The 23707-nt window shown below is 46.1% G+C and overlaps 1 protein-coding gene and 1 non-coding gene across 2 annotated transcripts in view; one reads left to right on the plus strand and one right to left on the minus strand.

Moving 5' to 3' along the window:
- The window catches only part of LOC124606569 (dorsal-ventral patterning protein Sog), a 491731-nt gene that overhangs the window by 345304 nt on the left and 122720 nt on the right, over nucleotides 1–23707 (minus strand). The window lies entirely within an intron of this gene.
- Trnas-cga lies at nucleotides 21025–21099 on the plus strand. Its single transcript has one exon. It is a non-coding gene; the product is annotated as a tRNA-Ser (tRNA).

Raw genomic sequence — 23707 nt, forward strand, 5'->3', positions numbered from 1 at the left:
AAGTCTGCTGTCTTGGACACATGCTGTTTCGCGAATTCCATCCGCCACTTCCTGTTCTTTTTGCTGATGTAGGGCTTTCGTCTCGGGACCCTGGCTCTGTAGCCCGAACGATTGAGAACGGTACGAACTGGCCTTTGAGTGATGTCCTTTCGGAAGTGGTCATGTACATATGCGGGTAGTGCCGACGCTGTCGTTTTCGGGTGTTTCTTGACGATTCTTAGTAGCATTCTGGTCTCGCTTGTTGTAAGCTTCTGTGGACGACCGTGTCGTTCACTGTTTATTACTACATGTCTGTCCTTATATCGCTTAATGATAGATAGCACACTCGCTCGGTTTCGTCCTATGATGTTCGCAATTTCGGCATACGACTTGTGTTGAAGATATTGGGCGACAACGATGTTTCGTTCCCCAATGGTCGTTTCCTTCCCCTTGCGGCCCATTCTGGTGTTCCACGGTACCCACGTCCGACGTGCTGTTGCGTCACTGCCGCCGCACGACTACACAAGTGTGGCATGCACTCCGGGGCTGCGTCAGCCGTTTGTTTGGTTGAAGGTAGTCCGCTGTATGAGTACATCTTGCCCTGTCGTAGCCGGCCGAGGTGGCCGAGCGGTTCTAGGCGCTACAGTCTGGAATCGCGCGATCGCTGCGGTCGCAGGTTCGAATCCTGCCTTGGGCATGGGTGTGTGCGATGTCCTTAGGTTGGTTAGGTTTAAGTAGTTCTAAGTGCTCAGAGCCATTTGACCCAACCCTGTCGTCGACCGTGCGGAGTGTAACATATTTTATTTTCCTAGAATAGATTCATGGCATACGGGAAGCTTCATTACCAAGAACACGGTTATGAAGGTACTTATTCGTATCGGCGCTGTGGGTGATTTACCATCCCAACACACCATCGTAGTTTGTCACCACCTACTGTATGAATACTTATTTCCATGACCGTATATCTGCGCATCTCGCTATCTCATTACTGTGTAAACCAAGATGAAAATGACTACCAGTAGAAAGAAGGGAAACACACTGCAGGGCGTGCTGGCTTCGACAGACTGCGCAGTGACGCGGCCTGCGAATTCAGAGCGCGGCGTGGCGTGGCGTGGCACGATGCAGGCGGGCGCCTCTCGCCGTGTTTACCAGCTCGGCCGCTGGCGGGCGTCCAGCCCAGCAGGACAAAGTGCCCCGAGGCCGTGCCACATGTAGTGTCCCGCCACTCTGTTTACGCCGCGTGCCGGCGCATCGCGCGCTCGGCCGCTGTTTGCATACTGCCAACCCGCGTCTGCTCCGCGCCCCACCTGCTGCTCTGCTTCCGGTCCAAATACCGACACCGCTCGCTTCTGCCAGCCGGGAGCCCGGACCGAGCGCTGTGCTGAACTCACTCAGGACAGGAACAGCGTTCCAAAGCCAGTCCGGCCATCCACATCCACTTTCGCTGTAATAATCCGCTTCGCGTTAGCAGTGGGGTGTCGTGACGCAGTCCACGATCTCCAGACCACTACAGCGAATGCCATCCCGAGACAGGGCATAATGCCGTCCGGTCGGAGGAGGAACTGCTATAGTGCCCTTGAATGGCATGTGCCGCAACTGCCGCACGAATCACATTCCCACTCTGTAGTGCAGAGCTTAACAACTCGCTGATTTTGAGCGTGAGCACTCGTGCCTGCCCACACTCTTTTAGGCTAGGCGAAAATTGAGACGCAGGTCCGTGAGCTGACGCAGGGTGACTCACGGTGAGTTCTTGCGAACCACACAACTGAATGGTCCTGCGCACGTTAGAGCGCAGCGTGACGTGACGCAGTTCCTGCGCTTGGTGACCCTGCGGACCGCAGTCTCCTGTACGCAGTTTACTGCGAGGCTCACGGTGGTTCTGCCTGTTGGTAGTTCGAAATGGAGGAAAAGCTAATTGAAGCCGTACGTGTTCGCAAGGTTCTGTATGATACAATCCATGAACATTACTTGAAAACGAAGCTGAAAGCTGAGGAGTGGGAGAAAGTGGTCAAGGAAACGGACATACGAAATGATTAGTTGCATTGTAATTCGATGTTAACATTTTACATTGACATTGTTAAAATTCTGTAGCAAATTTTCGTGATGTGCTCTGTCCTGGTTGAATGTTTATCAAAAAAGATGCCTAGGTTCCTTACAATATCATTCCTTACTAGCGTGTAGCCCTCCATACCTACCAGTGAAAACGGAATAGATGGATTTAACAACGTCTTTGATATCAATATAGAATCGAAACTGTCGTCCGAGTATATATATATATATATATATATATATATATATATATATATATATATAGTGTGTGTGTGTGTGTGTGTGTTAAGAGAATGACACAAAGTTCTCTGAGGACTGTTTAAATTGATTTGTTGTTGGATAGTCCTTATGACTAAAGGATTCCGCTTCTGCTACGAAAATACGGTTTCTGTTAATAATAATAATGAAATTTGCCCACTTCTCGTTATATATACAGTAGCCCTGGTGACAGCAAGGGATTTTGTCACCAGCTACTCTGTCCCTTATGACTCACGCCATATGATCCTCCTCATTCCTTCTTCGGTGTGAGAACCCGTAGCCAGCCAGCTAGCCAGCCACACTTAACAAACTTTGTTAAACATGTGAAAAACGTTGTGTCAAAATTTCAAAGCAATCAGTCAAGAGCTTTCGGAGAGGTTAGTGGCTATACAAAAACCAACAGAACTTTTTTATATATAGAGATATATGTTAATCATAATAGCTTACCTTAAAAACACAGCTAGTTTCTCCTTGGTTCCAATCGGCTTTATATCATTGCATCCCTGTCTGTCAATGTCATTCTTGATGAGACCATGCACTTCTTGGAATTGATCACGGTTAAATCTAGTTCGTGAATTTTTCATCATCAAATACCTTAGTTAAAGGGAATTCCCCCTGACTTAGTCTTCGTTTCGTGTACGCACTTTTTTCTGCTTTTTGTTTCATCAAAGCGATGTAACACACCGTTTCGAACTCAAACTCAGAATCGGAATCCGATTCTGAACTTGTATCTATTAACATAGCAGAAGTAGTCGCCATCTCTGCCAGAGCCAAAGTTCCTCAGCAAACTGCGTATTGAAACTGCGATCCAACTTGCGATGATTGTCGCCGTGACTCGCGCTGCTGTTGAGGAATTTGGCGTGAGCCCCCCTGCGTGTCATCTTGCGGCCCTGCCCGCCTTACTAGCGAGCAGAGCATCTGCGGCGTGGTGAGGAGTGAGGAAAATGCGCACCCATCGTTCGGTCGCGACGTGCGAGGTGGCGCAGTTGTTAGCACACTGGATTCGCTTTCGAGGGGACGACGGTTCAAACCTTAGGTTTTCCGTAATTTCCTTAAATCGGTTCAGGTGAATGCCGGGTTGGTTCCTTTGAAAGGGGACGACCGCCTTCCTTCCCCGTCCTTCCCTAACCTGGTGGGACCGATAACCTCGCTGTCTGGTCCACCACCAACAAACAGTTCGGTCGCGACAATACGGGAGAGGCGCCAACTGTGAAATACGGGAGGGTCAGCTTTAACATCGGTGCCATTAATAGCAGCAACGGCGAGTCGGTCGTGTGTAGCACCGACAATATCTTCGCTTCTCAATCCCCTGTGCGAGGAATATTACCTGCTTGCGCAAAACGGAAGATACTCCAAATGGCGGCTGGCGAAACGAAATCAAGCTCATTTCCCTAGATTATCGTCTGTGCGAGATGTCGTTGTGTAGAAAGTTTCAATGTTGTTCACATGTTTTATTATCCCTTATGGAAAAATTTAAGCAACAATTTCAAGATGTGCAACATTAGAAAGTGATTTTGATCTTGATGTATACAGACAAACGGCGAGTGAAAATTTGGACCAAGGCCGGGAATCGAACCCGGGTCTCCTGCTTACTAGGCAGGTGCGTTAGCCACTCTTTTCCCTTATTTTTTCGCGAGCGGGCGCCTTACCATTTTTTAAATGCTTTCTAGACTGATGTTCTCATCACTTTTTCTAATTTAGTAATTTTTTGTTACTGCTAGCTTTTCTTTAATTGAAAAAAAAAGAGAGGTTTTGTTTGCTTCATGGCAAAAATGATTACTGCATTTCTTCCACCACTTGCATACGGAAAAGCAACAATAAATTAAAAACAAATCCACTGGCCGAAAAACGCTTATCGCGAGCGGTCGCCTTGCTGACATGCCGGCAGAAGTGGCCTTGCGGTTCTAGCGCAACAGTCTGGAGCCGCGCGACCGCTACAGTCGCAGGTTCGAATCCTGCTTCGGGCATGGATGTGTGTGATGTCCTTAGGTTAGTTAGGCTTAAGTAGTTCCAAGATCTAGGGGACTGAAGACCTCAGCAGTGAAGTCCCATAGTGCTCAGAGCCATTTGAACCATTTTGAACCTTGCTGGCTGGAGGAGGCAGGGCGGGTAGGGGTCGAATTACGAGGCCTTGCCGTCATGTCCCTCTTCTCTAACCATCGGCCGGCCGTTGTGGAAGAGCGGTTCTAGACGCTTCAGTCCGGAACTGCGCTGCTGCTGCTGCGGTCGCAGGTTCGAATCCTGCCTCGGGCATGGATGTGTGTGATGTCCTTATGTTAGTTAGGTTTAAGTGGTTCTGAGACTAGGGGATTGATGACCTCAGATGTTAAATCCGATAGTGCTTAGATCCATTCTTAACACCGAAACGCATACTCGCATTTTTTCTGTTTCTTTTTTATGTTTTTTATACGACAAGCAATAAAAATATGCCGAAAATTATGCCGATAATGAGAACTAAAAAGGGCCGTCTTGCCCGCTGGGATCGCCTTATCGAAGCGGGCGGCGAGTAAGAGGCGGTCGTCATAGCAACGGGAATCGCCAGTCATCAACCGTCGGAGCGTCCGGGACCGCTGCACACAGCCACCACTATGCCAACTAGGCTTAGTGACTCAGACGATTGCACGGGCTACCTCGGCACGCCTCAGTCCTCGATCGAAATTCTCACTGTAGTCACAGTCTACTTTATTTACCCCCGCATACACATGAACAGAGATGCCAAGGTTCTCCATGTTCTGGAATACACCTCAGTATCGAGCGTAAACGGAGGATCCAGCATGAAACCCATGTGCAGGTACCTATGACATGACACAATTTCAGACTTAACTGGTCTCATGCAGATATCATTGTACGCTTATAGACTGAAGCGGCGAGCGAAAATTTGTACCAAAACCGGAAGTCGAACCTGAGTCTGCTGCTTAGAAGGCAGTTGCGTTAGCCACTAAGGCACCTTGAGAACTTGGATCGAGGGCGGAGGTGTGCCAGGGTAATCCGTGCAGTTGTGTAAACCACTGTGCCAACGTGCCTTTGTGGCTAATGTACCTGCCTAATAAGCAGGAGAGACAGGTTCGATTCCCAGCCTCGGCAGAAATTTTCACTCTCCGCTTCAGTCTACATACGTAAAATCTTGTGTGTATGAGACCTATAAAGTCTGTAAAATTATGTCATTTCAATTGATTTTCATCTATCCTTTCCATATTCAGCGAATACTGAAGAGATTCGCTCTGAACTACAACTAGAAATTATTCACCTGCAATGTGATAGAGACTACAAAGACAAATGCCGGTGCAAGAAAGACATCTTGGACTTCCCTAGGCTCGTCCCTCATGGTCGATTTCCTCATTGCCAAGAACAGGATGCTAGAATAATATCAGTGTTCGGTTCCACGTATGTTTGTGAGCAGTGAAATGCAATGAAAAGTAATGACATGCCCGGGAACCTCAATGTCTGGTCGTAATATAAATTGCAGGCAGCGTCTATAACGCACAAGAACGATTACTCTCAACCAACAAGCAATTGAAATGGTTCAAATGGCTCTGAGCACTATGGGACTTAGCTTCTGTGGTAATCAGTCCCCTAGAACTTAGAACTACTTAAACCTAAGTAAGCTAAGGACGTAACACACATCCATGCCCGAGACAGGATTCGAACCTGCGACCGTAGCGGTGGTGCGGTTGCAGACTGTAGCGCCTAGAACCGCTCGGCCACCCCGGCCGGCGTGCCTTCAGTAGTTAGAATGTTTATTTAGCTGGCAGTATTGGCGCTCGCTGTACTGCAGTAGTTCGAGTAACGAAGATTTTTGTGAGATAAGTGATTCAGGAAAGGTATAGGATTTTTGTGAGGTAAGTGATTCATGAAAGGTATAGGTTATTGTTAGTCAGGGCCATTCTTTGGTAGCGATTATTGAAAGTTAGATTGCGTTGCGCTAAAAATATTGTGTGTCAGTTCAGTGATGATCAGAATAAGTAAAGAGGACAATGTCTGAGTACGTTCAGTTTTGCTCAGCTGTTTGAAAATCAAATAACGTAGAAGTTTACCAGCACAGCAATTCATAATTTTTCTAAGAGGACGCTTCAATTTCTTATCCAAATTAAAACATTCCCGGAACTCTTCTAATGCCTGGGATCGATATTTTGCCCATATCAATGTCGACAACACGAAGAAATCACCGAGCTCCTCGATTCCCGGAATGGACGAACTGTCTGTAGACATAATGAAGTTTGTACGGAACCGTCAGTGCACGAGTCCTACCGGCACCTGGCCATTTTCCTTTTTTGTGTCTTGTGAGTCAATTATCAATCCCTGCACCAACCTTCAATCCTCTTTACGTCTTCCAGCATTTCACTACAGTTTTCTAGTGTGGCTACGTCTCCGTGTACAACAGTATCATATGCGAAAAGCCTCTTGGAACTTTCGAAGCTATCCACTATGTAATTTACATATACTGTCGAAAAGTAATGGTCCCGTAATACTCCCTTGAGGTACGATCAAACATGCTTTTAAGTCTGAAGGACCCTCTCCGTTGAGGATGACAAGCCGTGTTCTGTCCGCTAGGAACTCTTCAGTCCAGTCACACAGTTGACCTGATGTTCCGTACGCTCGCATTTTGTTCATTAGGCAGCAATGCGGAAATGTATCTGACGCCTTCCGGAAATCAAGTAGTACGGCATCTATTGCTTTTGGTCTTGTGGAAGAAGCGAGCAATCTGCGTTTACGAATTCTTGTATTCACGATCCGTTTGAGGCCTACGGAGGAGATTTTCGGTCTCCAGAGATGTCATAATAAGTGAGCATGAATCGTGTTGGACAATTCTAAAAAGGACCGAATTCAGAGATACAGGCCTATAGTTTAGTGCGTCTGTTTGACGCATGAAACGATTTCTGAAAATAGCTTAGCATTGACACAGAACCATCATCGAACTGTTTTTGTTTTGAACCCTTAAAATACACTACCGGCAATCAAAATTGCTACACCACGAAGATGACATGCTACATACGCGAAATTTAACCGAGAGGAAGAAGATGCTGTGATATACAAATGATTAGCTTTTCAGGCCATTCACACAAGGTTGCCCGATTTCTCATACACAAACAGCAGTTGACCGGCGTTGCCTCGTGAAACGTTGTTGTGATGCCTCGTGTAAGGAGGAGAAATGCGTAACGTCACGTTTCCGACTTTGATAAAGGTCGGATTGTAGCCTATCGCGATTGCGGTTTATCGTATTGCGACATTTCTGCTCGCGTTGGTCGAGGTCCAATGACTTTTAGCAGAATATGGAATCGGTGGGTTCAGGACGGTGATACAGAACGCCGTGCTGGATCCCAACGGCCTCGTATCACTAGCAGTCGAGATGACAGGAATCTTTTGTAAAGATCGTGCAGCCACGTCTCGATCCCTGAGTGAACAGATGGGGACGTTTGCAAGACAACAACCATCTGCACGAACAGTTCGACGACGTTTGCAGTAGCATGGACTATCAGCTCGGGGACCTCGGCTGCGGTTACCCTTTACGTTGCATCACAGACAGGAACGCCTGCGATGTTTTACTCAACGACGAACCTCGGTGCACGAATGGCAAAACGTCATTTTTTCGGATGAATCCAGGTTCTGTTTACAGCATCATGATGGTTGCGTCCATGTTTGGCGACATCGCGGTGAACGGACATTGGAAGCGTGTATTCGTCATCGCCATACTGGCGTATCACCCGGCGTGATGGTATGGGGTGCCATTGACTACACGTCTCGGTCACCTCTTGCTCGCATTGACGGCACTTTGAACAGTGGACGTTACATTTCAGATGTGTTACGACCCGTGGCTGTACCCTTCATTCGATCCCTGCGAAACCCTACATTTCAGCAGGATAATGCACGACCGCATGTTGTAGGTCCTGTACGGGCCTTTCTGGATACAGAAAATGTTCGACTGCTGCCCTGGCCAGCACATTCTCCATATCTCTCACCAATTGAAAAAGTCTGGTCAATGGGGGGCCGAGCAAATGGCTCGTCACAATACGCCGTCACTACTCTTGATGAACTGTGGTAAAGTGTTGAAGCTGCATGGGTAGCTGTACCTGTAAACGCCATCCAAGCTCTGTTTGACTCAATGCCCAGGCGTATCAAGGCCGTTATTACGGCCAGAGGCGGTTGTTCTTGGTACTGATTTCTCAGGACGTATGCACCCAAATTGTGTGAAAATGTAATCACATGTCAGTTCTAGTATAATATATTTGTCCAATGAATACCCGTTTATCATCTTAATTTCTTCTTCGTATAGCAATTCTGATGGCCAGTAGTGTATTTTTTTTCTTTTTTTTTCTTTTTTTTTTTTTTTTTACACCCATGCTGGGAACCGGCACACAAAATTGACGATGCGGTAATGTTTCCGCTCATGCATTCTTCAGGGGCGTAATAAAGTTCTTTTCAAAATCTTCTGGAATGTTTAACGTCTCGTGCCTGAATACTGGTTCAAAACACGACAGGTGTAGACGGAGGTGGGGAAAGGAACGTAACGAGCTGCGAGAAGACCAACCGCAGGCAGAGCAGAGCTGCGCAGCGCCGCGGTGGGTAGCAAACCCGCGACCTTGTCGGGCGAGCGGCAGCCGCTGGCCTTCTGAGCGTAGCCGCAGCGTGCGTACGCCGGCCGGTCCGGCGCCAACCTCCCGGCAGCCGTCGGCGGCGCCTGCCGAGTCCTTGATCGTTGTCCTGAAAAAGGACCACGTCTGCCGGCAGGTGGCGGGCAGACAGACCGCGCCACGCCAAGCTACACACCAGTACTTCCCCAGCGGCCGCGATTCGCGGAACGCGCACGTCCCTACTCCAGAAGGGTGACTGAGGCGGCACGAGCCGACCGTGTAACGTTACTAGCTGCCTCAACTCACCTCCCGTCATATCACAAGCTCCTTGATCCGCCTTCGTGGCTGACGTCACTCAGTCACAGGTAGGTGCGTAAGGCAAAGAAGAATCACACCCTGCTTCCCCTCCTTCGCCTCTTCCCCTCTCTATCCCCTTCGTCCTTCCCCCCTACCACCTCTCTCTCGCCCCCTCTCCCCTCCCCCCCGCACCCTCCTCTTCTATGTGAACTGGCTGACATCCAGTCAAGCAGTCGTAACAGATAGAATGTACTGCAACATCTTATTATATTTAATGTTAATCATTGGAAACGTAAGACAAGTTCCGATGTGCTAATATTAATAAAATACTGGCCATTAACATTTCTACACCAACAAGAAATGCAGATGATAAACGGGTATTCATTGCACAAATATATTATACTAGAACTGACATGTGATTACATTTTCACGCAATTTGGGTGCATAGATCCTGAGAAATCAGTACCGACAACAACCACCTCTGGCCGTAATAACGGCGCTGATTCGTCAGGGCATTGAGTCAAGTAAAGTGCCCTCCGCCACACACCGTTGGGTGGCTTGCGGAGTATCAATGTAGATGTAGATGTAGCTTGGATGGCGTGTACAGGTATAGCTGCCCATGCAGCTTCAACACGATGCCACAGTTCATCAAGAGTAGGGATTGGCGTATTGTGACGAGCCAGTTCCTCGCCCACCATTGATCAGACGTTTTCAATTGGTGACAGATCTGGAGAATGTGCTGGCCAGGGCATCAGTCTAACATTTTCTGTATCCAGAAAGGCCCGTACAGGACCTGCAACATGCGGTCATGCGTTGTCCTGCTGAAATTTAGGGTTTCGCCGGAATCTAATGAAGGGTAGAGCCACGGCTCGTAACACATCTGAAATGTAACGTCGACTGTTCAAAGTGCCGTCAATGCGAACAAGAGGCGACAGACGTGTAACCAATGGCACCCCATACCATCACGCCGGGTGATACGCCAGTATGGCGATGACGAATACACGCTTCCAATGTGCGTTCACCGCGATGTCGCCAAACACGGATGCGACCATCATGATGCTGTGAACAGAACCTGGAATCATCCGAAAAAAATGAGGTTTTGCCATTCGTGCACCCAAGTTCGTCGTTGAGTAAACCATCGCAGGCGCTCCTGTCTGTGATGCAGCGTCAAGGGTAACCGCAGCCATGGTCCATGGTCCATGCTGCTGCACACATAGTCTTACTGTTCGTGCAGATGGTTGTCTTGCAAACGTCCCCATCTGTTGACTCACGGATCTAGACGTGGATGCACGATCCGTTACAGGCATGCGGATAAGATGCCTGTCATCTCGACTACTAGTGATACGAGGCCGTTGGGATCCAGCACGGCGTTCCGTATTACCCTCCTGGACCCAACGATTCCATATTCTGCTAACAGTCATTGGATCTCGACTAACGCGAGCAGCAATGTCGCGATACGATAAACCGCAATCGCGATAGGCTACAATCCGACCTTTATCAAAGTCGGAAACGTGATGGTACGCATTTCTACTCCTTACATGAGGCATCACAACAACGTTTCAGTAGGAAACGCCGGTCAACTGCTGTTTGTGTATGAGAAATCGGTTGGAAACTTTCCTCGTGTCAGCACGTTGTAGGTGTCGCCATCGGCGCCAACCTTGCGTGAATGCTCATTTGCACATCACAGCATCTTCTTCCTGTCGGTTAAATTTCGCGTCTGTAGCACGTCATCTTCGTGGAGTAGCAATTTTAATGGCCAGTAATATATACAAACAGAGTGGAACAACGCCCCGGGACTGGACGACAATCCGTCAGAACTACTGGTAGCCTTGAGGGAGCCATCCATGACAGAACTCTTCCATCTGGTGTGCAAGAAATACCTTCAGACTTTAAGAAGAATGTAAAAACTCCAATTCAAAAGATAGTATGTACTGACAAGTGTATTACCGAACAATCACATTCATAAATCATGACTGCAAAACACTAACACGAATTCTTTACAAAAGAATGGAAAAACTGGTATAAACCGACCACGGGGATGATCAGTTTGGATTCCGGAGAAAGGTAGGAACCCAAGAGGCAATACTGACCCTACATCTTATGTTGTAACTTAAGGTGAGGAAAACATCCGTTTATAGAATCTGTACACCTAGCGAAAGCTTTTGACAATGTAGACAGGAATACTGTCCTTGAACTTCTGAAGGTAGCAGGGGGTAAAAACAGGTTATTTATAGCTTGTACAGAGACCAGGCGGCAGTTCTACGAGTCGAGGGGCGTGAAAGGAAAGCAGTGGTTGAGAAGGGAGTGAGCCAGATTTGTAGCATATCCCCGATGTTATTCAATCTGTACATTTAACAAGCAGTAAAGGAAACTAAAACAAAATTTGGAATGGGAATTGAAGTTCAAAGAAAAGAAATACTTTGAGGTTTGCCGACGACACTGTAATTCTGTCAGAGACAGCAAAGGACTTGACAGAAAAGTTGAACGGAATGAACAGCGCCTTGAAAGGAGAATGTAAGACGACCATCAACAAAAGCAAAACAAGGCTAATGGATGTGAAATGTGTGTTAAATCTTAAGGGACTTACCTGCTAAGGTCATAAGTCTCTAAGCTTACACACTACTTAACCTAAACTATCCTAAGGACAGACACACACACACACACACACACACACACACACACACACACACACACACACACACACACACACACACCCATGCCCGAGGGAGGACTCGAACCTCCGCCGGGATCAGCTGCACAGTCCATGACTGCAGCGCCCCAGACCGCTCGGCTAATCCCACGCGGCGAGGCTAATGGAATGTAGTCGAATTAAACAAGACGATGCTAATGGAATTAGGTTAGGAAACGAGACATTTAAAGTAGTAGATGAGTTTTGTTATTTGGGCAGAAAAATAACTGATGATGGCCGAAGTAGGGAGGATATTAAATGTAGACTGACAAAGGCAAGAAAAGTATTTCTGAAGAAGAGAAATTTGTTAACATCGAACAGATTTAAGTGTGAGGAAATCTTTTCTGAAGGTATTTATGTGGAGTGTAGCCATGTCTGGAAGTGAAACATGGGCGATAAACTTTTTAGACAAGAAAGGAACATAAGATTTTGAAATTTGGTTCTGCAGGACAATACTGAAGATTAGATGGGTAGATCACGCAGCTATTGAGGAGGTACTGAATAGAATTGGGGAAACAAGAAATTTGTGACACAATTTGACCAAAAGAAGGGATCGATTGACAGGACACATTCTGAGACATCATGGGATCACAAATTTAGTACTAGAGGGAAGTGAGAAGGGGGAAGGGTTAAGATCGTAGAGGGAGATCAAGAGATGAATACAATAAGCAGATTCAGAAGGATATAAGTTGCAGTAGTTATTCGGAGTTGAAGACGCTTGCACAGTGTAGAGAGAGAGAGAGAGAGAGAGAGAGAGAGAGAGAGAGAGCTGCATCAAACCGGCCTTCGTACTGAAGACCGCAATAACAACGGGTGACTGACGTCTTACCGTACCACACGCCCGTAAAAGAAAACTGAAAAGTACTGAAATGTTAATTTATGATCCTTGACTGGAGAACTGTACGACTTTGTGGAACTATGATGGAAAAAAAAAAAAAAAAATCGCTGAATCTTTGACGAATCCACACTTTCAACTATTTAAAAATACAGATTCCGTAACTACCATCTCATCTCAACATTGTCGCTATAATTTACATCGGCAAGTTGTAAGTTTTTTTCGCCTGCCGTTTAATAACATCAAGTATCACGATTGTTATTCTCATGTAATAAATGTCATTTCCTAATTGGCTTATCACAACAACATGACGTATCTTTCTTTATCTTTAACAACTTTGCCTCTGTGGCCGGGACAGCGAGAAGCTGAAATCTGAATACTGTCGTTAAGGAAATGCACAAAGGTTCACGTTTAGTTATGTGTAGATAGGGCCCTTTATTTCGCAAAAATTTATAAAATGGTCTTAGGTCACCGCCAATAGCATATAGGACATTTGATGTTGGTCTGAGGACAAACTAGGAAACTGCTCGTGACAAAGAAGTATTTATTGTCAGATCTTCACGGTGAGCTACAACTAACACACAGTGAACACAAAACAAGTTACTACTCATATATTTAGTGAACGATTTATGAAAGTATCATGACATTCCCTCACGTAAATACGCATTTATGGGTGTGTGTGATGTCCTTAGTTTAGTTAGGTTTAGGTAGTTCTAAGTCTAGGGGGAGTGATGACCTCAGATGTTAAGTCCCATAGTGCTTAGAGTCATTTGAACCATTTGAGCCTCGTCTCGAATGTACTGGTTACAGTTCGTCACCCTACTTGGATCCTCATACCGGCCAGAGAGGACATGGAATGAGGTTAGTTACTTCTTTTGGACTTTTTTCACAGTGTTACAAGTGACCTCCTCAGCTCTATACATTATCACGATTGTGCCATACCTCGTGTTCAGCACCTTTACGGAGCGCTTTTCCCCCACACATGGTCCGTCCTCGACGCTCACCACGAACGAGTTCGTCTTTGAACCACTGAGACGGGACACACAATGGATAAGGCCAACTGACAGACATTGTATTCGGAAACGACGATGCAAATGTTTTACTGCTTCGACCCATATCAGAAAGAAATGTATAGACGTGACGTAAATACTGTCAGATTTCCGTCCCATCCCTGCTCACAGATGAGATTATTCGCCACAACATCGCATGTGAAATCCCGTTCCTGTCTCGGTAAGTTCAACCTGCCCACTGCAGCTTCTGATGCAATAAGATCTGTAGAAATCGTTAGCTTTCGCCCTACAGTTAAGCTCAAGTGCGAATGTTAGGCTTGGTCGACCTTTCACTGGCCTACGGCGAACACTTCCGCAACCAAGACCTTGAAAGGACACTGTGTCACGTTAATTTCTGTCGAAACCGTATCGTACATCTGTGCCGCTTCAATGCGTCCAAGGATTCTGTTCTACAAAACAGCGTCCAAACGGCGTTTTTGTAGGATTGCGTTGACAACTTCACTCAGACAGGTTATTCTGCCCTGCAAGATCTGCAAATCGATTAAGAAATTATAGGTCTAATGAAGCGTTAGTCGTTGTCTATGAAAAATGTAGCGTACCTTCCACGCACAGATAACGCTGTTTTGGTTTCCAAAGAAATGTTGGCGGTCAACTGTAATAATTGTCAAGATTTTTACTTATACTTTTTTTTCGTGTCGTCAGAAGAACGAGGTCTCATAGCAAAGTTGGTACCGCGCGACAGAAACACAGGTAAGCAACGCCGGAAGATTGCTTACGTCAGAGCACAGTGGCGCTCACCCCACTCGTTAATCATCGCTTATGACGACAGCATCGTCTGACTTCAAACACGGCAGTGAGAGTTGTATTGGAAGCCAGAAATGTGTATCAAAGTTTAGAGTCAATTGTATATTAAGATATTATTTCGTATTATATCAAATGAAAAGTTGTAGCGTTCTGTATTAGTAACCAATACAGTGACATTCCTGTCGTCATTTATTGTTTCCACGTTAAGTATTCCACATTGTTAAAGTTTTAATAATGTAATGTAATACTTTGTGTGTGGTGTTGTACGTGCTCGACCTCTTCCGGAAGTAATTCTAGACTTGCCAGGACCCACTATAGAGCCGACGCCAATGCCTCAAGTGTTTTTTCGCCCGGCGCTACCATTTTAATCTTTTCGTAATTATGTATATTCGGGTAGGAGCAGCAAAACATTTTATGCCCTGCGTCAGCGAATCATACAAGAGTTTGGGTCAACAGTACACATTTCCTGTCCTACGTCCACCTTATTTGATGTATTTATTCATCTTTAGTAATCTTCCACCATCTCAAAACAGGTTGTAGACTTTTGGTTATTTGTCGCAGTATCCATCGAGTTTTTGTTATCTTGTTAACTGCTGGCAGACGACTGTTCTTGGAGCGTGAGTTGATCCGCAAACGTTTCTTCTAAGAAATATATAGTACTTAACTAACTGTTACTAATTTACTGGTCTAAATTACACACCACCGAATATTGCAAGAGAAAAATCTAGTAATAATAATAATAATAATAATAATAATAACGACGAAAACTAATAAAAAACTGAGTATTTTCTTAAGATTTTTAGCCTTTTTTCCTCAATTGCTACTCCAATGCTGTTTATATTGTCCATAAGAATAACTATCTAGAGAGAATTTCTGTATGATGCGAAGAGTGGCAAGTGGCACTAAACAAAGAAAAGTGGGAGGTCATCCACATGGGTACTAAAAGAAATCCCATAAATTTTGGGTATACGATAAATTTAACTAATCTAAGGGCTGTCAATTCGACTAAATACCTAGGAATTGCAATTACGAGCAACTTAAATTGGAAAGACCACGTAGATAATGTTGGGAAGACGAAACAAAGACTGCGCTTTGTTGGCAGAACACTTAGAAGACGCGACAAACCCACTAAAGAGACAGCCTACATTACACTTGTCCGTCCTCTGCTGGAATATTGCTGCGCGGTGTGGGATCCTTATCAGGTAGGATTGACGGAGGACATCGAAAAAGTGCAAAGAATGACAGCTCGTTTCGTGTTATCGCGAAACAGGGGTGAGAGAGTCACTGATATGATACGCGAGTTGGGGTGGCAGTCACTGAAACAAAGGCGGTTTTCTTTGCGGCGAGATCTATTTACGAAATTTCAATCAACAACTTTCTCTTCCGAATGCGAAAATATTTTGCTGACACCAACCTATATAGGGAGAAATTGTTGTGTTGGCAGAAGAGCCAACACCGTATTACTAGAGGAGGCCGAAATGCACGCGTTTTAGCTCACGCACGCTGGCGTGGGGAGGGAAGAACTATACTGACGTGAGGTCTGGAACATGACAAGGAATTAGAATTCAGAAAGTGGACGTAATTAGTTTGATACTTAACTTTAATCCATTAATGATGGACGTCGCTCTTGACGGTACATGATTCACAATATTATCTGTTCAGAATACATTCGTAGTAACTGAATATGGCGCCTTGCTAGGTCGTAGCAAATGACGTAGCTGAAGGCTATGCTAAACTGTCGTCTCGCCAAATGAGAGCGTATGTAGACAGTGAACCATCGCTAGCAAAGTCGGCCGTGCAACTGGGGCGAGTGCTAGGGAGTCTCTCTAGACTAGACCTGCCGTGTGGCGGCGCTCGGTCTGCAATCACTGATAGTGGCGACACGCGGGTCGGACGTATACTAGCGGACCGCGGCCGATGTAAAGGCTGCCACCTAGCAAGTGTGGTGTCTGGCGGTGACACCACACAAATGATCATCATAATAAAAGAGAGAAATCAGAGCGCGAAGGGAAAGTTTTAGGTGTTCCTTTTTCCCACGCGCCATTCGAGAGCGGAATGGTAAAGAAGTAGTATGAAAATGATTCGATGAACCCTCTGCCAGGCAGTTAAGTGTGAATCGCAGAGTACACGTGTAGATGTAAACTATTACTTGCCTTAAAGCATTGTTAAGACGGAATGTTGGTGAAAATAACAAAAGAGAGATGAATAAGGAAGAGACTTGTCATTGATACTAAAATATTTCGAGGAGTCAACAATTAAGTTTTTAATTTAACTTTAGTAATCTCAGATCGAGTGGTTTTCACAGCGGACTCGCATCTATCTGAGCTTCCAGATATATGTTTCCCGTGACTTTCGTAAATCACTCCAGGAAATAGTCCGGTTCGTTCATTTGAACAGCACATGTTGGACTTGTTTCCCCAATCACAGCATGTGCTCCGTTCCCGTGTAACTCCGCCTGCTCCGGGATATCAAACCATGTTCTTCCTTTTTTTAACATTTCAGTGGCTCCCAGTTCCTTTGCTGCACTGGGTTCACGAGTCTTCTGAGCCAGAAAGCGAGTCGTCAGTGTCCTGGAGTATGTCCGGTTCCACAGCTGTACGGCAGATTCGGTACTGGACTTCCAGCCGTCCTTTGAGAATCCGCTTCTGCTCTGAAGACAAGACGACAGTTTGCTAGACCTATTTCCCTTCATTCTATTTGTTCTTATCCCGGTGTCGTCCTTCTTCCCTTCGTCAACAAGGCGCCATACACTTCTGCTTTAGTTGGCCAGTACCTCCTATTTTGGCTGGTCGTGAGAATGTTGCACCCACTGCCCTCAGGAAGATAAATATCGCCTAACCACGCAACGCATCGTACACAGCGGTGCCTAAAAGCAGCTGTTTCTCTTCTAGCATCAAGGAATCGTAAACTGGAGAGTCCAGTAGGATGTGGCCAGGAGTAGCTCTGAAACGTTCCTGTCGTCCTCCCTTGGGGCTTCCGTGGCTTGTGCCGGCCGCTGCGGCCGAGCGGTTCTAAGCGCTTCAGGCCGGAACCGCGCTGCTGCTGCGGTCGCAGGTTCGAATCCTGCCTCGAGCATCGATGTGTGTGGTGTCCTTAGGCTAGTGCGGTTTAAGTAGTTCTAAGTTTAGGGGACTGATGACTACAGATGTTAAGTCCCATAGTGCTTGGAGCCATTTGAAGCTTCCGTGGCGACGCGCGAAATCACACTTGCGGTCGCGCCCAGGACCCACGGACCCTTGGCGATGTAAGACGCGCGACACAAATTACGCGACGTACTGGACCGCAGATTTGATTGAAAACGTTTATCGGCGGGCCCGAAATAATTGGCTGCATTTCTACGTTACCAAATCGGTATAAATACGGGTCGCCAGCCTCCTGTTACTCATCCTTTATATGTATTTCTGTACATATTTCTTGCATTCACGGCGCCAGATTTACACCTGCTGGCCGAAATTAGAACTAATTTATTCCAGCATAAATCGGTTCCGCATCAGTCCATTGGCTTATCTACCAAGTTTCGCTGCCATACGATAAATACAGCCCACACTGGAACTCTGAGTAGCTGCACTTTAATTATAACCACCCGATACTTCCAGGAAAGATTCCGAAGTCCGACCACTTGGCCGGAATACGTTCGCCGCCAACAGTTCTGCAGGCCACCTCCAACCGGCTATTGGCAAGTACCGTTGATAATTACCATAACAACAAAACGTGATCACTGTTCAAAGTCAACGTGCAAATGGTCACTAAAAAAGCACCTCGCTCAAATCTGAACCGAAACCAATGAACTCCATTAGTAACAATTAACGTTAGCAACGTCCGTCACTTCTATGCAACAACCCCTTCTTGCAGCGCTGTACCGTAGGTCTCTAGAAGAGCGTAGCGTTCCGAAAGATTGGAAAAGGGCACAGGTCATCCCCGTTTTCAAGAAGGGACGTCGAACAGATGTGCAGAACTATATCTATAACGTCGATCAGTTGTAGAATTTTGTAACACGTATTATGTTCGAGTATAATGACTTTTCAGGAGACTAGAGATCTACTCTGTAGGAATCAGCATGGGTTTCAAAAATGACGATCGTGTGAAACCCAGCTCGCGCTATTCGTCCACGAGACTCAGAGGGCCACAGACACGGATTCCCAGGTAGATGCTGTGTTTCTTGACTTCCCCAAGGCTTTCGATAGAGTTCCCCTACAGTCGTTTATTGAACAGAGTAAGAGCATATGGACTATCACACCAATTGTGTGTCTGGATTGAAGAGTTCCTAGATAACAGAACGCAGCATGTCATTCTCAATGGAGAGAAGTCTTCCGAAGTAAGAGTGATTTCAGGTGTGCCGCAGGGGAGTGTCGTAGGACTATTCACAATATACTTAAATGACCTTGTGGATGACATCGGAAGTTCACTGAGGCTTTTTGCTGATGATACTGTAGTATATCGAGAGGTTGTAATAATGGAAAATTGTACTGATATGCAGGAGGATCTGCAACGAATTGACGCATGGTGCAGGGAATGGCAATTTAATCTTAATGTAGACAAGTGTAATGTGCTACGAATACATAGAAAGAAAGATCCTTTATCATTTAGCTACAATATAGCAGGTCAGCAACTGGAAGCAGTTAATTCAAATGGTTCAAATGGCTCTGAGCACTATGGGACTTAACATCTTAGGTCATCAGTCCCTTAGAACTTAGAACTACTTAAACCTAACTAACCTAAGGACATCACACACATCCATGGCGGAGGCAGGATTCGAACCGTAGCGGTCGCGTGGTTCCAGACTGTAGCGTCTAGAACTGCTCGGCCACCCCGGCCGACAAGCAGTTAATTCCATAAATTATCTGGGAGTACGCATTAGGAGTGATTTAAAATGTAATGACCATATAAAATTAATCGTCGGTAAAGCAGATGCCAGACTGAGATTCATTGGAAGAATCCTAAGGAAATGCCGTCCGAAAACAAAGCAAGTAGGTTACAGTACACTTGTTCGCCACTGCTTGAATACTGCTCGCCGGTGTGGGATCCGTACCAGATAGGGTTGATAGAAAAGATAGAGAAGATCCAACGGAGAGCAGCGCGCTTCGTTACATGATCATTTAGTAATCGCGAAAGCGTTATGGAGATAATAGATAAACTCCAGTGGAAGACTCTGCAAGAGAGACGCTCAGTAGCTCGGTACGGGCTTTTGTTGAAGTTTTGAGAACATACCTTCACCGAGGAGTCAAGCAGTATATTGCTCCCTCCTACGTATATCTCGCGAGGAGACCATGAGGATAAAATCAGAGGAATTAGAGCCCACACAGAGGCATACCGACAATCTTTCTTTCCACGAACAATGCGAGACTGGAATAGATGGGAGAACCGATAGAGGTACTCACAAGGTACCCTCCGCCACACCCCGTCAGGTGGCTTGCGGAGTATGGGTGTAGATGTAGAACATTACCAGCCAGCTGATGGCTGAACCTTCTGCCGTGAGTCCTCGTTTGACAGAACGGGTCTACGCTCACTATTCCACATGACAAGCAGAGATAAACAGGAAAGTATCTAAACAGAACTCGATACCCACGCAGGAACGGATTTTAGAACGATTTGTGGGCTTCCGTAACGGAAACGTAACTTAGTCGATCACGAAGGATGACTAACTCCTGAGTTCCAAAACTACAACCACGTTAAAACGCAAACTCCGGCCAAGAGGGCAGCCGTCAGACTCTTCGATTTCGCGAGCACCTCAGTGAATCAGAATCAGCAGCAGAATGTAGGCATTCTCAGAGGCCATTGATTCTGCTTACACCACTACTGTGAGCTGCTACCTCCTGGCAGGACTGCTAGTGGTTTCTCTGTAACGTTGGAAAGTACCGAACGTCACGGCGGGAACCACTCGACCTGGAGGCTACCTCGTATGCGACGACTCCTTTACCCATGTAGGAGGATTACTGTGCCTCTCAAGGATGCAAAGGAATTGAGTTTGCTGGCTGCCTAATGTTCGTGACGTCGCAATGGAACTCAGTGCTACCACGAAACTGGATAGCAATCGGATGCCATACTGGATTTCGTAGTATTCCATTGTGTTCTTATTACAAGTTGCGTGTTATGCAGTTTCAAGGCTATGGCGTGTTGAATATTTATCACAAACACGTCACTCCTGGTGTGATTTGTTATAATTAAATGTCAGTCAGTGACACATCGGCGATAAAACCCTTCAGCGCATCGTAAGATAAAAGGCAAGGTCTGAATTTGCAACAGTTCGGTGTAGCGCAATGAACAGAGGCATGAAGTTATCGAATTGATGGAAGTAGGTTCGCATATGCTATATGCAAATACTCCTTTCATCTTCGCGTTTGCAACGGATTCTGAGACTTTATTATTAATTTAATACAAAAAAATCCATATAATACAAGTATGTTATTTACATGTAAGTCTGACAAGGGAACCACCAGACCTGTTAATCACTCGCAGGAGAGCTTCTGTGAAGTGTGGAAGGTAGGAGACTAGCTACTGGCGGAATTAAAGCTATGAGGACGGGGCGTGAGTCGTGCCTGGATAGCTCAGTCGGTAGAGCACTTGCCCGCGAAAGGCAAAGGTCCCGAGTTCGAGTCTCGGTCCGGCACATAGTTTTAATCTGCCAGGCAGTTTCAATGACTTTATTGCTCAAATGACGCGTTTCGTTATTTGTCCATCATCAGATATCCAGGGGCGATTACTGCACGTAGATATGGCGTTTCACATACAACTTGAAATGCCATATCTGTGTGGAGTAATCGCTCCTGGATATCTGATGATGGGTAAATTCCGAAACGTGTCATATGAGTAATAAAATCATTTTTTGCCTGATTTTTTACTTCTGCCATTGCGGACCAGTCAGCCAGTCTGGAGAACTACTGATTACTACAATACTGGTAGCCTGCCTCCTGCGTCACTTTATGTCGCATTTGTTGTTGTTGTTGTTGTTGTTGTTGTCTTTAGTCCTGAGACTGGTTTGATGCACCTCTCCATGCTATTCTATCCTGTGCAAGCTTCTTCATCTCCCAGTACCTACTGCCGTATTTGTGTTACTGAAATTGAAACATTCTCGAAAATCTTGTACTCCCTGGGACCGATATCTTGCCAGTATCACTGTCAATGACAGACAAAAATGGTCGAGATCCTCGATTCCTGGAATGGATGAGGTGCCTGTGTTCGTAGTTAAGGTTGTACGGAACCTTCAGTGCGCCAGTCCCATTTGCAACTGATCAATTTTTTTCTGTTTTTCCGTATATGTCGCGATGTCCGTGGCTGTCGTTTGGCAGGCATCTAAGACAATGGTTTAAACGTCAATAGAGCTCTTTATAGGCCAAGTCGCCAAGCGTCTTTGTTAAAGGCTCTCTGCCTTCCTCATGACGTCACGAGTGCCAGACAATCAGCAACCAATCCTACGGCTGCCGCGAGAGGCAGGTGTCACGTTACCTGCAGGATGGAAAAAACCTGTTTCCGTAGCCTATAGAACACCATCGAAGCGAGTGAGCAGGCTTGTTCCAGAAATGATGAGTTGTGACTGTCGACCCAAATTCACAGCGGGGAAACTCCCTTCTGCTGAAGCAGTAACGAGCGCCGCCTGCCACTGGCTATTTGGCGGAACGGAGGTGAGGTGAGGTGAGTCGCGCGGCCGCAGCCGAGCCGAGCCGAGCCCCCTGACGTAGTCGGGGCGGCCTTGCCGCGTGACGTCACGCATACCTGCGGCCTCGCGCGAGATGGCATCGCGGCGGACGCCAGCTTGCGGAAGGGCAGGCGTTACCCACGGCTGGCGGGCTGTCGCATCCACTGCGCGAGGAGCGACAGGGGTCACCCTGGCTGGCGTTCACTGACCCCTGGAAGGGGTTCGCCCGCCACTTCGCACCACACGTCTACACTCTATAGACACCTGTACTCAAATTAGCTACTTACAGATGTAGACGGGTTGCAATTGTTCGCCCATCCTGGAATCGACACGGCCCCTTTCCTTTCACGGGGAAAGCTCGACTCGCAATTGTCAACCCATCAAGGACAAGGCCGAGCTTCCAGTTCCAATTCGGCAGTTGTATTTACTTGCTAGTTACGTAATAACATGTAACTTATTGTACAATGAAACTGACGAACATTTACCAGCAGGTAAAGGTACCGTGCTAGTGGAAACAATTCTGTTGTTTAAAATAATTCTGAGTTGTTATTCGTCTCAGTTGCGCCAGCGAGTTGCTTGTCTTCTCAGAATCACAAAAAATGTTCAAATGTGTGGGAAATCTTATGGGACTTAACTGCTAAGGTCATAAGTCCCTAAGCTTACACACTACTTAAAGTATCCTAAGGACAAACACACACACACACACACACACACACACACACACACACACACACACATATGCCCGAGGGAGGACTCGAACCTCCGCCGAGACCAGCCGTACAGTCCACGACTGCAGCGCCCTAGACCGCTCGGCTAATCCCGCGCGGCTCGGAATCACATAACAGAGTACTGTTGTATTGCAAATCAACTATGCTATCCGTTTTAACCAATCGTGCTCTCAACATATGTTAATTATTGTTGGAATCACTATATTGGTATATGTGAACTTCGTGAGCCCTTGTAGCCTCCCTTTCAGTAAGACAACATATTTCATTTGATAGATTTTTGTGATTCGTACACACTGTCTACACATCTGTGTATCTATATCCATGTGTATCCCATTTAATATGCGACGTTTCCTTGAAAGAGTTTCAGTCACGATTCTTATGTTTCTGTGGGTATTTCATTTTTAAGTCTTGGTACTTTCGTGACGTCAGCATGTGATGGGACTATATACGATGTAACTACGAAACCGAGCTTCGTGGTACACTTACAGCTTAGATCGCTGCTGGAAATACAGTGTTACTCAAAATGATCCACACACTTTCAAGTGATTGTAAAAAAGGTTAGTGTCCAGGTAAGGTATTATATGATTGTACGTATCGAAACAGCAACTCAAGAAATTAGTTTTGTTACAGTCACCTCCAGCAACGTGGTTGCCAGACCAGTGGAGAAGATATTTTGCGTAGTTTACGCCGCAACTACAAGAGGACAGAAATAATTTCATTTGTCAATAGGATGGTGTTCTACTGCATTTCCGCATAGATTTTCGCGATTTCTTGGATACTGAACAGCTAAGGTGATGGATCATTGTGAATCATTTGGCGCTCTCCCACGTTTTCAGGACCTGACACCGTGTGACTT

Source organism: Schistocerca americana, chromosome 3 (genome assembly GCF_021461395.2).
Source record: "Schistocerca americana isolate TAMUIC-IGC-003095 chromosome 3, iqSchAmer2.1, whole genome shotgun sequence".
NCBI lineage: Eukaryota > Metazoa > Arthropoda > Insecta > Orthoptera > Acrididae > Schistocerca > Schistocerca americana.